Here is a 14894-nt window from a genome sequence, read left to right as displayed (position 1 = left end):
CGGGAAGCTTTGATTGTGACATTGTACCATGAAAACAACACAATAAATGAGCTGCTACAGAAAGATAATTAGAGGGAGAGCACAGTCACAAACAAAGCAGAGATCTATCAGAGTAGTGTTTCAGTCTGCCTTCAATCATAATACAACGTTAAGAACTTCATGTGCTTTAACTGAATAACGTCTTTTACAGCGTCTTGATTGATTTATGGTTTTAATTTGTTTCTAAATTTGCAGTTGGGATTCATTCGCTGCTGATGAAACAGTGCTGTTACCTTATTTCTGTGCCTCCTATTTAAATGGTAAATGGACTTGAGCTTGTATATTCTTCTGACTACTCAAAGTTCTTTCACACCGCAGGTCACACCTACACATTCACACACTGATGGTGGAGGCTGCTGAGTAAAGTGACCATCAGTATTAACTCATCCCGTTATCCTATCCACAGAGACGAAGCAGCGGGAGCAACTTGGGGTTAAATGTCTTGCACAGGGACGCATCGGACATGTGGCTGCAGGAGCTGGGGATCGAACCCCCAGACCTATATCACTTAATTCCTGCAGAAAGAGCCTCCACTATAGCTCCATGAACTATCACTATAAATACTCTGGACAGGTCCTGACTGGGAATGGAAGGAAAATTAAATTTAGATACAAAATGTGCATAAGAGGTTTTAAACGCGCAGTGTGTAAATTCCACCATCAGGGGGCTCTCAATCAAAACAATAACAAAAGATGATTTCGAGGCTCGCGGAGAATCATGGGAATGATTCTCTCGGCTACTCCACTTCCCACCCCCACCCCGATGAAAACGACGATGACCGTAGTCAAGCCGAACGGTCGAAACCGACCTGAGGAAGAGAATATGTTTACAGACGAGCTAATGTATCAGAGTATAATGTACATGACGTTCTTATCACAGCAGCACATACAGCAACAGTACGGCAGCTTTCAGTAGCAGCTCCCTCCTCCTTATGCAGTGGCCTTTGATGTAACATCCCGTGTTTCCAAGGCAACAATAAACATGGCAGCTCTGTCATAGTGGCCGCCGAGACAAGACACGTCCCATTACAACACTAAAATTACCGATTTAAGTCATAAGCTCTGCCTCCTCCATGTTAATAGATGGGACAAACTATGAGATGTAGTTCAACTCACACTGATTTATGAATGCATCTTTATTTTTTTCTGAGAGTTTTAGTTTGCATTAATGATTTGATGTTATGAAAAGGGTTTATATTAACTATGATTGACGGCTCTGTTGGCACAAAGCGGCTCGTGATCAGCAGAGTAGCCGAGGACGGGCAAAGGGAGAGTCTTTGAACTCTCAGTAACAAGTGAGTGTCTGCTTTTAAAGCGTCAAAAGAATCTGTTCTGCTGTGGACGTTTGCCAGACTGAGGGGTCTGTGGAGACCCATCGTCCTTCTTTAAATACAGTCCAATGTTCTGGATCAATTATCCATCAGTGCTGCAGCCAAACTTCAGTGAAAGGAAACATTCACTCTCCATCCTTGGTATTTTGCATTCACATTTTTCTTGTGCATTCATGCAAACTGGTGCAGAATACCAACCCATCTGAATTGAAAAGTAATCTGGTGGCAGGCCTTTTCATTTCCGAGGTCTTGATTTACAACCCCTCCCCCTCCTCACTCTACCAGCGCTTTCATTCTATAAATTGGACATAATTAGTGCGAGTAATTGCTTTGTGGTTGCTTGATCAAAGTGCTGACACGAGGTCTGGAGACACAGAGAGGAGGTGACAGTCAGAGATGTTCAGAGGATGTGTCTCTATTGACAGCAGTGATGTGTCACTTCAGCTTCGCCTAATGTAGCACTCAGCTGAATAGACACTTTAAGACGTCGCAAGAATTAACACAACACATCTGACATGTTTACAGTCAACCAGGCAGACTGCATCTGAATGCAAACAGCCTCGCACACTCTGTGACCTTCATGACAGCGTGCAGACAACATGAGATTTCTCAGAAATCAATTCATGCTGCTGAAAGGGTTTTAGAGCATTCATGCAGCTTTACACATGTGTTCGTGCTGCTTGTTCTGAAAAGATAGGCTGTGGATTTCATCGCTAAGAGGGTCTTTCTAGCAGGAGATTGCGGGCTCGTGGGGGCGGCTACCTAATATGTCTCCCTCTCTGCAGTCCGATATTAGGTTTGAATTCACAGTCCGGAGCTGACACTGGCTGTCTGATTGAGCTTCTAAATAATTCACCGTCAGCTACATATACCTGTAAAGTCTCTCTCAGAAGACAGTCGTTACCATAGATACACACAGATACCCTGCTGTGCGAGGGAAACAGCCATGTTCGACTCTCTTACAGACTCGTGGTATCTGTCCTGGAAGCTGTTTCACAAACAGCAGATGCTTTCTCTTTCACTCTATCTCCATGTGAGTGTCTTGTTTTGCTCTTTTGAGTCCTGCTGGTTTGTGTACAATAGGACATTGAGACAGAGACACCCGAGCCCTTCCAGAGAGGGGCCGTGGTCAGACACAGCTCATATACATATTTAAAGGTACAGACACAGAAACAGCCTGTTCTGAGCAGGGCTGAAATAGAGGGGTTTATAAGCATGATCAAATACAGGATCAGAGTGGATTTAGAACAAGAAACTTCACACACATGTTTTGAGGAGCTCTGAGACTTATTTAAGCTGGTTGAAGAGGAGGAGGATATGTGACCTTTAAGTTTATTATTCATACACTCTTGTTACTCTGGGGGATCAATGCAATAAATGTGTTTGTATATCTATACCCATAAAGATTGAAGATAGATCTAAGAAAGATATCGGCTGATATATTGATATTTTTCTCCCTGAAATCGATATCAGTCGGGCCCTATTCCATACTATTTTTATACAATGCTCAGTCCAAACCGATATATATATTGTGCATTCCTAATTATTATTGTTTTGTTTTCATGTCTTTTTTGCTTCCACAGATTTGCCACAGTCACTATTATTTACATATTTACAAGCATATGTTTGGATGGGTCTGAATAGCACTCGTTACTCCTGGAGCCCTCTTTGTGCAATGAAAACGAGCTTCCAGGTGGTGTTAAGTGGCCTGTAATCCAAGTAATGAGAGCAATCAGAGGGTGAAATAAAAACTCAAGCTGCTGGAGAAGTCCCTGTGAATAACACGCATGCTGGTACTCAGGCCATTTCTATTAAACACTTCATTTATCAGAGGCTGAGAGCGGTTTAATATCGTTCTTTTTACCATTTGGATATGGAGGCTGAAGATGGGCTATCATTCGAAGCACTAATGCACACATTTTTACATAACCATGGAAAGAGAGCTTGATTGATTCATCCCTCCTCCATAACAGCTGCATGACTTTCTGTGACAGGAGGGAGTGATTTAAACGCACAACTCTGCAGACATTTGCACGCAAAATGCAGCTCACGGAGAGAGCAGGTAGACGCGACAGCAAGGTCAGTACGCCAGACACATCGTGCAGCCGGCCAGCTCCGAGGTCTCTTAGGCTGCGAGCCGAGGATAAAGGGAACAAACTGTTATTCTAGGTCTGGCTCGCTCTAAATACGGGGGACGTCACTGCAACGGCTGCAGCAGGCAAGGCCGATACGAATTCCCAGAGTGCTCGGCAGAGAAAAGATGGAAAAAGGTCAGCGCCTGCATTCATCTTTTCAGCACAGCTTTTTTGCTCGCAGCATCACCTTTTCCCTGTTTTTATTCCTCTGTGTCCTTGGCCTTTTTCCCATCTCTCTGGGGGGAATAAATGGAACTGTGCCATGCAGAGCAGAGCAGCAGTGATGACATTTTGTCTGCAGGTTGAACATTGTCACTCTTTGCACGCAGCCACTGACAATACTGTTCATCCAGGGCTATGAAACGGCTGTTTACTTAAAGGACAGAACGGGATCCTAAACGTCATAAGGACTCAGCATGGTTTCTACAAAAACAGTAATCTGAGGCTAACAGTTTACCCTTGTAAATACTGTTTTTAATGGCTGAGAGACGGAGGTTAGTTACTCGCCAAACAAGCCGCTCGCTCTCACTCTCTCATGTGAGAGCTGCTCCCTGACTCATCATCTTATCTCCACACCTCACCCACTCAGGATTACGACAGCTGTGGATGCAGGCAGCAGGGAGGATTGTTTCTCCCACTCACTCTTTATCATCGCCATCTATTGCTCCAGGAGGCTTCCTGAGGATCACAAAGGAAACCAAAACAACCAATAAACACCCGCCGCAAGAGCATGTGTGTGCAGTAAACCCTCATCATCATCAATAAAGCATGTTCGTGTGTTTGAGTGTGAGTAAATCTTCCCCCGACAGCGACAAAGAGCTCATATTAAGCTTTGGGTAATAATTTAAATCTTTACGTCTTTTGTGGATTTCTGGATAAAAGGAAAGTTCCTGATTAAAACCGGTGTGGTCGTTTATTACTGCGAAACCTGCAGGGACGAAAGTTGCAGCTGAAGAGTCAAACTTGAGACATTTTATTTGGGAGCCGGAAGGAAAAGTCAGAACACGGTTTGAGGGAACAAAATTCGGCCGTTGAATTTTAAACCACAATCAGACAATGACGGGACATTTCTAATGAGAACATATTATCCCCCTCCTCCACCTTTTCATACAGTCCCCTGTGGTCTAAATGAAACATCTGTGCTGTGCTTTGGTCAAAATATAACATGAATCAAGCACCAGAGGAGGTTTGTGACCCTGTATAAACCAGCTCTCTCAGAACGCTCCGTTTTGGTGTGTGTGTCTCTTTAAATGTAATGAGCCCCCCCTGAGTTTTCCCCGTAGACATCACTCCTCTGTAGCGAGAATAAAAATGGCGGACCTGTGCAAAAGTTTTGTTCTAGGCTGGGGGTGGAGTCCATGGGTGGAGATACCAGGGGAGGGGAGGGGATTTTTTTTACCAGAATCCCACTGTGACATCACAAGGAGAGCTAATTTGACACAGAGCTCTGTGACCACAAACACAAAAGGACTGGATGGGTTTATTTCACATTTTGTGGGTCAGTAGACACTCAGGTTACCCAAATATATGTTCAGAAACACTAAAAGTGGATTTTTCATAATATGACACACACATGCTGTGCATGTGTGGGAGGGGCTAATGAGTGAGCGAGGGAGAGAGATATAAAACTTTCTGCACTAATTTTACTGAAAATAAACAATCATAAAACTCAGATTCTCAGACATCATTCACTATTTCCAACATTTCACATGTCTTACCTTGTTGCCAAGCACTAACAGAGGGATAGGAGCATTGATAGCAGGAGTGTGTGTGTGTGTTTGCAGAAGAGACAATCGGGAGTGTGTACGATACAATATGTGTGGTGTGCACGTGTGTGTAAGTGTGTGTATGTTCAGTGTGTGTGTGTGTGTGTGTGTGTGTGTGTGTGTTAGTTCTCTGGCGTCAGTACGGCAGATGGTTTGGTGTGGTGGGTGTGTTGGCCGCAGCAGCTGCTCTCACTGCATTCTCTCTCCATTCTTCTTCTCCGAAACCCCCCCCCCCCCCCCCCCCCCACACACACACACACACACACACTCACTCAGGAAAAGTACACCAGGATCACCTGATGGAACCAGACACTGATCCGCTCCATTATTCATGAGCTGACCGAGAGCAGCAACATGACCACTTTAATATGCTGTAAACTCCTAACACAGCGCTCTCATGGCGTCAAACACTGTGATTTTCCTCCGACAGCGACGCCGCGCAGATACACTTTGTCATCCACAAACACCGAGCAGACTATGACATCATCCTCAAATTATGGAGATACAGCTCCGTGTGAATAAAAACGAAGCATTTTCACTGTTCTCCCTCCCCCCCTCCCCCCGCCGCCTCCTCTTTGTCTCCCTCTCTCCACTCCTCTTCACCCCAACTTCAAAGCTGCTCTGAAGTCAGCGGGAGAGAGGATGGGGATCCCTGGGGGACAGTACCACGCACACACACACACACACACACACACACACACACACACACACACACACACACACACACACACACACACACACACACACACACACACACACACACACACACACACAAATACGGCTAACAAGCAGTAAGACGGCGCCCTTTGAGCAGTAGCTGTGTGACAGCTTCAAACAGGCCGCCCTCAAATACAGCCAAGTCGTTTCTCATGACTGTATTGACTTCAATAATGCAGTTTCATGTGCCGGTTTTATCAAACATCATCATGCACACGCGCGTGGTGAGCGCTGACGCCAGATCTGATAGAAAACACATCTGCCTGATAGAAAATAATGCATTCGTTCAAATGGATAATGAAGCTAATATTTGATTGAGTAATAAAAGATCTGAGGAATAATGAATAAATCATCATTTTCATTCAACAATTATCAGCTAAACGGGGCAAAGTTCAGAAGAAACCAGCCAACAAAAAGAGCTGGCTTGAATAATTCAGATTTCAGTCCTTGATCTAAATTTCATGTAATGTTTTTCAGCTTCTTGATGAGGATGGGGCTAAGTTAGCTTTGATCGGGAGATGGAGGAGACGTTCTCTTGATCTTCAGAGTGGTTGAAATGTCTCTCACAGCTGGAAGGGAAGCCGACCTCGAACCCAAAGTTACATCACAAGACGTACAGAATCCCAAACCTAACTTGTGAGAAAGAAAGAAAGTCTTAGTCACCTCTGACGTGTGACTGATTTGGAGAAAACTGAGAGGAGCAGACAGGCTGAGGTTAATCTCGGCATCTTTGTCCTCATTCACAAGTCACAATAAGATTTGGTTATCAGGATGAGTCATCATCCTCTGTGGCAGGGACTCAAACAGTGCTGACTGAGAGAGACATCTGAGGACAAGATGCTGTCTGAGGTGAATGGAAAGGTGCACAACAGGTTTCTATAAACAAGAAGTCATTTGAATTCAGCAGCTCCAATCAGCGACTTCAGCAGCTGTGACACACAGCTCAGAGGCAATTAAGTTACTCTAAAGCCTTAAAGCCTACACGCTGCAATTTGCATCAGAAATGTCACTCCTCCCCTGAGTCATAACTCCGTCAACTCAGAAGAATGAAACAGGAAATGCTTATTTTAGAGTGAGACTGAGACGTGTTGCACTTCCAACAAGTCTGACTGTCCATAAATGAGCTGAAATCAGAGAGACGAAGAAGCCCTGAACTCCAGAAGCTTCCTGAGGACCATCACATATTTAAGTTATCAGAGTATGTTATGGTAGAAGCATCCATGGAAATGCAAAGAGGGGCTGAAGTTGTAGCCCACAGCCCAGATGGCAGCATTGTACTTCCTGTTTACAAAAGGGGGAGGGGATGCAGAGTGGATGGGGTATCGTTCCACACAGGGCCGCTTTGGTTCGACTTAACTCGACTCGCATGGAACTGTGGAAAATTCTTGTCTACTCGTTTACCAGATAGCCTATAGCGGTTATGTCACGCGCCCTATGTACAGATGTAGTCCTCGTCGCAGAGGCCGTGGGTTCAAATCCGACCTCGGCCCTTTGCTTCATGTCGTCCCCTACTCGCTCCTCCAAACATTTCCTGCCTCTCTTCCGCTGTCTGATCCAATAAAGGCAGAAAGGCCCAAAAAATGGCTTTGTTTACTCACTGTAACAAAAAGGGAAGTCAAAGTGCCCCAAATCTGCATTCTGTCTATTGACCAGCAGGGGGCAACATTAGCAGATTTAGAAGAAATAAAGAAAGTTTCTCGAGTCATGAAGTCATGAAGAGTCATGAATACAGAATAACACAAAAACATAAACATCTCCCATAGTGAATTGAGTTTTGTTTCACCAAGACAGAAACCCGCATGATTAAAACGACTCGGTGCGATTGTCACAAACATGAAAAGCAAACTCCAAGAAGACGAAGAGTCATCCACAGAGAGAGAGAGAGAGAGAGTGTGTCTGTTTGTGCGTCCTCAAAGGAGGCGGATTAAAAATGGATGCGCTCAAACATGGGAAGTGGTGTGCTATTTAGTCCGTCTGAGTGCTGAGACAGTCCCTGCTGAGGAGCGGGAGGTGGGGAGTGGGATGGGGGGGGATTGGGGATTTTCTTACAGAGATAATTCATCTCAGGTAACCTTCACAGAAGAGAGGAGGGGGCTGCCTGCTGCTGCTGCTGCTGCAGGTTCTCATGATAGCAACACAACAGCAGCACACAGCTCATATCAGCCTCTCGGGGGCTGCAGCACTGCGCCGGGTATCGATCTACAGGAGGCCGGCTGATAATAATTCAAGATGCTCGGAGGTTATAGCGCCAGGTTTCCTTCGCTTTGCTCTCATAGGAGGTGAAATTTTAAATTACCTTTAAAAACTGAATGAGTTTGTTTGTTTGTTTCAATGTGCTGCTATCGATTATTTTGGCTGCTGCAGAGATGGTATCGTCATCAGGTCCAAGTGTGTCTTCTCTCTGTTTCTAGAGCTGGTTTTGACCATAGACTGTGAATATTAATGTTTGAATTCTGAGTGACGTCACCCATCTCGTCCTGCAGGGGGCTCCGGAGGCTCATCAGCAGCAGCCACCATGCTGGAAATCCTGTCTCAATCTGACTTTAAGTCAAACTAACGTCAGGCTGAGATCTGGAGCTGAGGCGGGTTTTAAGCCTCTTGACGCCCACCTGTCAATCATGTCAGCTACGCGCCTAACTATGGATAACGTGTATCGTTCTTAAAAACTCACCCCCCCTACAGTGTGTGCCCGTGAAGACAATAACTAATCAGACCTATTTGGTTTTTTTGTACCAGTCTGTAAACTTGTTTATTTATGCTGTAAAAACGGCATTTTTGCCAGTTATGCGTCGGGGACTTCCGATGTTCCTGCAGCCAGCCTCAAGTGGACACTCGACAAACTGCAGGATTTTGCACTTCCGCACTGGTTTCATCTTTCAAGACCGACGGTTGCCGCTTGGTTTTTCCTGATGTAATCATACAGCTGCTCTTTACGGGATCAATTTCTTAAGAGTTTTCAATGCACAGATAGAGATGTGGGAGAAAATCTATACAGCCATTGGCAAAGCTTTCTGCAGCGATAAGGTATTCAGAGGATCCAGCAGACAGATTCAAGTGAGTGTCTTCCAAAATGAGTCTTTAAATACTTGATTTCCTCTTTCTGTACCAATAAAAACATCACTGTGGGACGCTCACACAGCGGCGGATAAATGGCACGCTCTTTTTTCCCCCTAATCATACAGCAGTAAAAGCAGAAAAACTGACGACTTCAGCTAGAATCACAGACTAAGTGAGTTTGAATTTGAGACATGAGCGCAGTCTGATGATCCTTTTAAATAAAACATAAAGGAATTACCACCTGCAGTGAAAGCATAGAGCCCGGCTTCTCTGCGGTCCTCGCTCCACAGACTGAAGTACACTTTCAAGGAGAAGCTAAAAACAATGTTTAAGGCTAATTTGACTGTTTCTAGCAGATCAAAGTCTGTGCCACACGGCTTTTCTTTGCTCTCACATTGCAGCAACTGTACACTTTCTTTAAACACGCTATCAGATCAAATCAAACGTTGATGTCTGGATATTGTGATGGTAAACGGTAAGTGCAGGGAACACTTCACCCTGAGACAAAAACCACCCTTACATGCTTCCTCACGCCGCTCATTCAACTGTCTACACCTCGAGGCTTCAGCGGCATCGCACTTTAGGAGAGCTGAAGAGAGGGGGATGTAGGACAGAAGGAGGAGGAGGAGCGGTGTGGGGGAGCTCAGGGAGGCACTGCATGAGGGGGGGACACGGGGAGGAGAGTCACTGAGAGGCTGCAGAGTGGTGGTCTGTGTTTCTGGTGGAGAGCACATCTGGGAACTATGTGAATATGGAGCAGACAGGAGGCAGCGCCAATCAGAGAGAGAGAGAGAGAGGCTGCAGAGGACGATAGCGCGCGAGTGAGTGACGTTTCTCTATGAGCAGCCTCATCCTAATACAAGCTAATCCCACTATCAGCCTCTTACCTCACCTGGGCCTACCTCCACAGCAGCAGCCGCTCTCTGACAGAGCGGGCGACTGCATCCAGAGATAAACTCTGGTTTTTCAGACCGGTGCAGTCGAGCTACAGTCTCCTGCAGCTCGGCTGTTTGGTCAGCACCGTCCCCGTCCCGCCACTCACACGGCCCCCGCTGACTTTTCCCTTTTCAGCCGAGCAGCATGTCACAAAGCGGCCGCTGATTACTGATTCATGGGATGTTCATGAGGAATCACACAGACAGTCGTTTTGGTACGTCGGCGTGGAGAGCGGAGGCACTTTGTGGGTTTTGTCACACAGCTGTGTGCAACAATTTACTCCTGACTGCAAATAATAATAATTGAATCTTTTTGATATATTTTTCTACTTATTTCTTTGATACTCTAACACTCAGTCACAGTGACCCATGTGTGCATTACAAACACAAGCTGGATAACACTGCCTTCACTGAATCTTATGTGCAACTCTGCACATGCACATTTGTAAATATTGTTCATATATCTGATTCCCTGTGCTCATACATAGTTTATTATTTCTTCTATGCTTTGGTACTTAATGCTTATTCGATATATAATTCTACATATCCTACTTCTGTATTGTGTTTAAGAGCCTCTAACGACCACATTTAACCCCCGGGATCAATAAAGTATTTCTGATTCTGAGATCAGGTTAATCCAGCGCATGCACACTAGGATTGTTCAGACTTTAGAGTTTATTGCATATAAAACATTGGAGCAAATGAGTAGCCCTGCTGTGCACGGTGCAGCCATCGATCCTCATATTTCTGATTCTGTTCAGTTTATAAATAATCAGAAAATAACATGAAAACACAACTCAATTTACCAAACTCCATGGAGCGATCTTTGAGCAATAATGTCACATTTTCTATGACATAAAACAGAAACTAATGGCTTAATTAAAGACTTTTTATAGGTTATAAAATCTTGTTCCTGTGCCACTAAACTCCATGTACTCAAAGACAGATCAGAGAAAGTGAAAAGTACTGAGGTTGTGTTTTGAAGTAAAAGAATAAAGACCTTATAGGTTATTCTGCATCACTACTTACTCTCTTTTGTCAGGGTGCTCTGGCAAGTCTCTAAAGACTCTTCAACGGGTCCAGAATGCTGCAGCTCGTGTACTGACCAGAACCAGGAAATGGGACCACATCACTCCTGTCCTGGCTTCTCTGCACTGGCTCCCTATACAGTCTAGAATAGAATTCAAGATCCTTCTTCTCACCTACAAAGCTCTAAATGGCCAGGCACCATCTTACCTGAAGGAGCTACTAGTGCCGTACTGTCCCTCGAGAGCGTTGCGGTCCCGGAGTGCAGGCCTGCTGGTGGTACCTACAGTCCCCAAGTGTACTATGGGGGGTCAAGCCTTCAGTTATCGGGCTCCTCTCCTCTGGAACCGCCTTCCAGCCGGGGTCCGGGAGGCAGACACAGTCTGTATTTTTAAGAATAGACTTAAAACTTTCCTTTTTGATAAATCTTATAGTTAGGGCTGGTGCTGGTGTAGACCAGCTCTTAGTTATGCTGCTATAGGCTTAGACTACCGAGGGAACTGGCACCCTGAGCTCCTCTCTCTCTCTCTCTCTCTCTCTCTCTCTCTCTCTGTGCATATACAGTACATCATATTACTGCATGTATCTATCTATAAATCTCAGTCACTAACCACCTACTTTCGTCGTCGGTTGACGGCTTACCTGCTCTTTTGTAATGTTAACAGACAATGAGTAAGGTATTTTACCTGCTTCTTGTAAAGTGTCTCGAGATAACACTTGTTATGAGTTGACGCTATACAAATAAAAGTTGATTGATTGATTGATTGATTGATTGATTGATTGATTGATTACGTGTTATTCAAATAGGATGCTATTTTTTAAAGTTTTTTTTTCAAGGCATTTATTGGACAGGACCGCTGAAGAGAGACAGGATATATTGGGAGGAGAGACAGCGGGGGATGACATGAAGCAAAGGGCAGAGGTCATATGTGAACCCATGGCCACTGTAACGAGATCCACAGCCTTTCTACATGAGAGTCACATCTGCCTGGCTGTCCGGCCTCCCCAAAGTGTTATTTTAACATTGATTTCTGAATTCTCCAGAGAGAGAGAGTGCAGGTTTAACCACAGCGACCGTCATCAGTCTGAGTATCTGCTCAGCTCAAAGCATCACATCATCAGCGTAACAACATCCAGTTCACAGATTTGTGCATCAGGAAGTATCAGACACTGTGAGACCTGAGACTTTATGGCAGCAATGCTTGATGGGTAAATCCAGACAAAGGTAATGAAATGACCTCGAGTACAGCCTGCCTAAAGCGTCACATGTGTTACTCTCTGAGGTGGACAAAATCAAAGTTAATTTACTTGAGTGGCACTTTTTTGGGGGGGAAACTAAAAGACAAATATCATACTTTTCACTCCTCTACATTTTTATGAATGTTCTCATTACTTGTTACTTTTGCTCTGACGTCAGCTGATGAATTTTCTTTTAAACTGTGTTCGTGTAGCTCTGTGTCTTGTTTGTCTAACTGCTGTTGCCATACTTGAATGTTGCACATCTCTGTGGTTGAACGTTGAGCCAACGCAGAGCGGATGTCACTCTTATCAGGCCGACCATTCAGAGGAAGAGAGAAGCTGTCATGTCTCTTTTCTTCTGATATGGCTGAGTATAGAAAGGTACTAACACCACGGCAGAGAAGTGGAACAAAAGCAAAGGGAGCTTTAGCAGCACCAGGATCAAAAAGTAAGCTGCACAGTTACAGTTCCCGAGGCCGTACACATTCATAAACGTGAATGTTTCCTCTCTGTGTAAAGACTGGCTGACATCATCAGCTCATCAGGAATTTTTAGTTCTTCCTGATATTGATCAGTTTATGTAAATCTGTAAATCTGTAAATCTGCAGCATGAGTAAAAGTATTTTTTAAATACGAGTCCTCCGGTACTTTAACTCAAGTCATACTATAATTTGACTGAGAAACTTTCACTTATATTGGACTCATATTAGACCAGAGGTCCGTTTCAGAAAGCCGGTTTAGTGCAGAGTCTGTTAACCCTCAAATAAGTGACTCTCTGGGTTTTCCGTTTCAGGAAGGGAGGTCACTCAAACCCGAAAAAGACGAGTAACTCAAGCCCGTTCCAGAGAGAGAGGAGACCTCCATTTGTCACCTGTGACCACGGTGAAACGTAGTATCAGGCTCCATTAATGATGTCTTTTTTTTAGTTGTGATGCACGCGCTGAACACCGACTAAACCAGCTGCAATCAGCTGTTCTGGAACTGGAAACTCAAGAGTTTTCCACCTGAGGGTAAATCCACTCAGAGCTCGGGGTCAGACTGAGAGTTTGTTGAAGCCTCTTTCTGAAACGGGCCCCTCGAGGATCTCTGCTGCTGTGTGTGTTCGTCCACCTCTGGTGATAGTCGATGCTCTTTGAGTCTCATAAACACAGTAAATAGATATAATAATATATTATAGAGTGCAAAATGAAAATAAGTAATCAAGTAAAGTACTGTGTCTTTAGTATTCCTCTTTCTAAAAACAATCACCATTACTTATGATTTGTTAAAACAACTAAACACCAACCTCGGGATGATCACCACCTCAAACACCAAAGCCACTTCAGATAATAATAATATCTTTATTATACAGTACGGTGTCCCTGAAGTCCCAAAAAGAAAAATATAAATATATCTTGTGCGCACTTTTTGGGACTTCAGGGGCTCAGTACTAAAGCACCATTAAAAACAGATGTTGTTAAAGTGCTTTGACAATGGGGCGCTTGTTGCGCAGTGGTTAGTGCACGCACCCCATGTATGGAGGCTGTGGTCTTCCAAGCGGGCGGCCCAGGTTCGAATCCGACCTGAGGCTCCTTTCCCGCATGTCATTCCCTACTCGCTCTCTCTCCTTGATTTCAACCACTATCTACTGTCCTATCTCTCCAATAAAGGCTCAAAACTGTCAAAAAAACAAATATTTAAAGTCAAAGCAGACAGACAAAGCAAAGGCAGGAACTCAGAAATAAAACATGTGGAGCATCAATAGTCCGGCCAAACAGAGACTAGTCTGCAAAAATAAAATGCAATAAGATCAACTAGAATAAATGCAAATGAAGGACTGCTGGAGAAACCAAAGAAGCGACTACAATAATAAAAGCAGTAAAAAAAATACATTAAAGATCATAAGAAGACGAATATCTGCTAATATCCAAAATGCACATGTTTTAAATTGATAAGAATAATTGCTGACCCTCGCCATAAAACGGCATAAATCTGCACAAAGTGAGGACTATAATGTGAGATGTCCCACATCGAGCACAGAGGGACATAAAGGAGCAGCAGCAGCAGCAGCTGTCCACGGAGCATCGACGAGTTATAAAACAGCACCATCTGCAAAGCGAGGAGAGGAGAGGAGAGGAGAGAGAGAGGAGAGAGGAGAGGAGAGGAGAGGAGAGAGAGAGAGGAGAGAGAGGAGAGGAGAGGAGAGGCTGCCCAGCACAAACACGTCCTGCACGGGTCCCCGCTCGCCCCTCAGCTGCCCCCGTTTCTCTCTCTCTCTCTCTCTCTCTCTCTCTCTCACAAACATGTTGGAAATAAAGAAGCAAACACTAAACAAGAAGATAACGCAGCATACGCACCGCCTTAACACGGTCATGCAGTATTTATCATGAACCAGGAAGGGAAGGGGGTTTGTTCTCCCGTTGTTATCCCTGCCTGCCTCCTCTAACTTGATCCTTTTTTTTAAGCTTCTTTGAGAACTCCTACCTTCGCCGCAGTCTTTCCCCTCGTCGGTGTTTCGGTTGCTATTCGTCCGTATCTGAGGGACTCCGGGTCGGGTGCTGGTGCTGATGCTGAGCCGTGTCTTTTTTAGTCCCCGCTCCTCCTCTTCAGCGTTAGCTAGCCCGCTGCCTCGACTCGGCTTGTGGTGCTGAAGTGGACAGCGCACCGAGGA

General features: G+C 44.8%; 1 protein-coding gene across 1 annotated transcript in view; it reads right to left on the bottom strand.

Moving 5' to 3' along the window:
* srrm3 (serine/arginine repetitive matrix 3) overlaps positions 1 to 14894 on the bottom strand; it is an 89278-nt gene extending 74384 nt beyond the window's left edge. The window contains exon 1 of the mRNA XM_061055914.1: positions 14708 to 14894. The gene's annotated coding sequence lies outside the window, so the exon portion shown is untranslated. The remainder of the gene's footprint in view (positions 1 to 14707) is intronic.

This window comes from Labrus mixtus, chromosome 14, assembly GCF_963584025.1.
Source record: "Labrus mixtus chromosome 14, fLabMix1.1, whole genome shotgun sequence".
Classification (NCBI taxonomy): Eukaryota; Metazoa; Chordata; class Actinopteri; order Labriformes; family Labridae; genus Labrus; species Labrus mixtus.
Note: the sequence above shows the minus strand (reverse complement) of the source record. Positions and strands in the feature narration are given on the sequence as shown.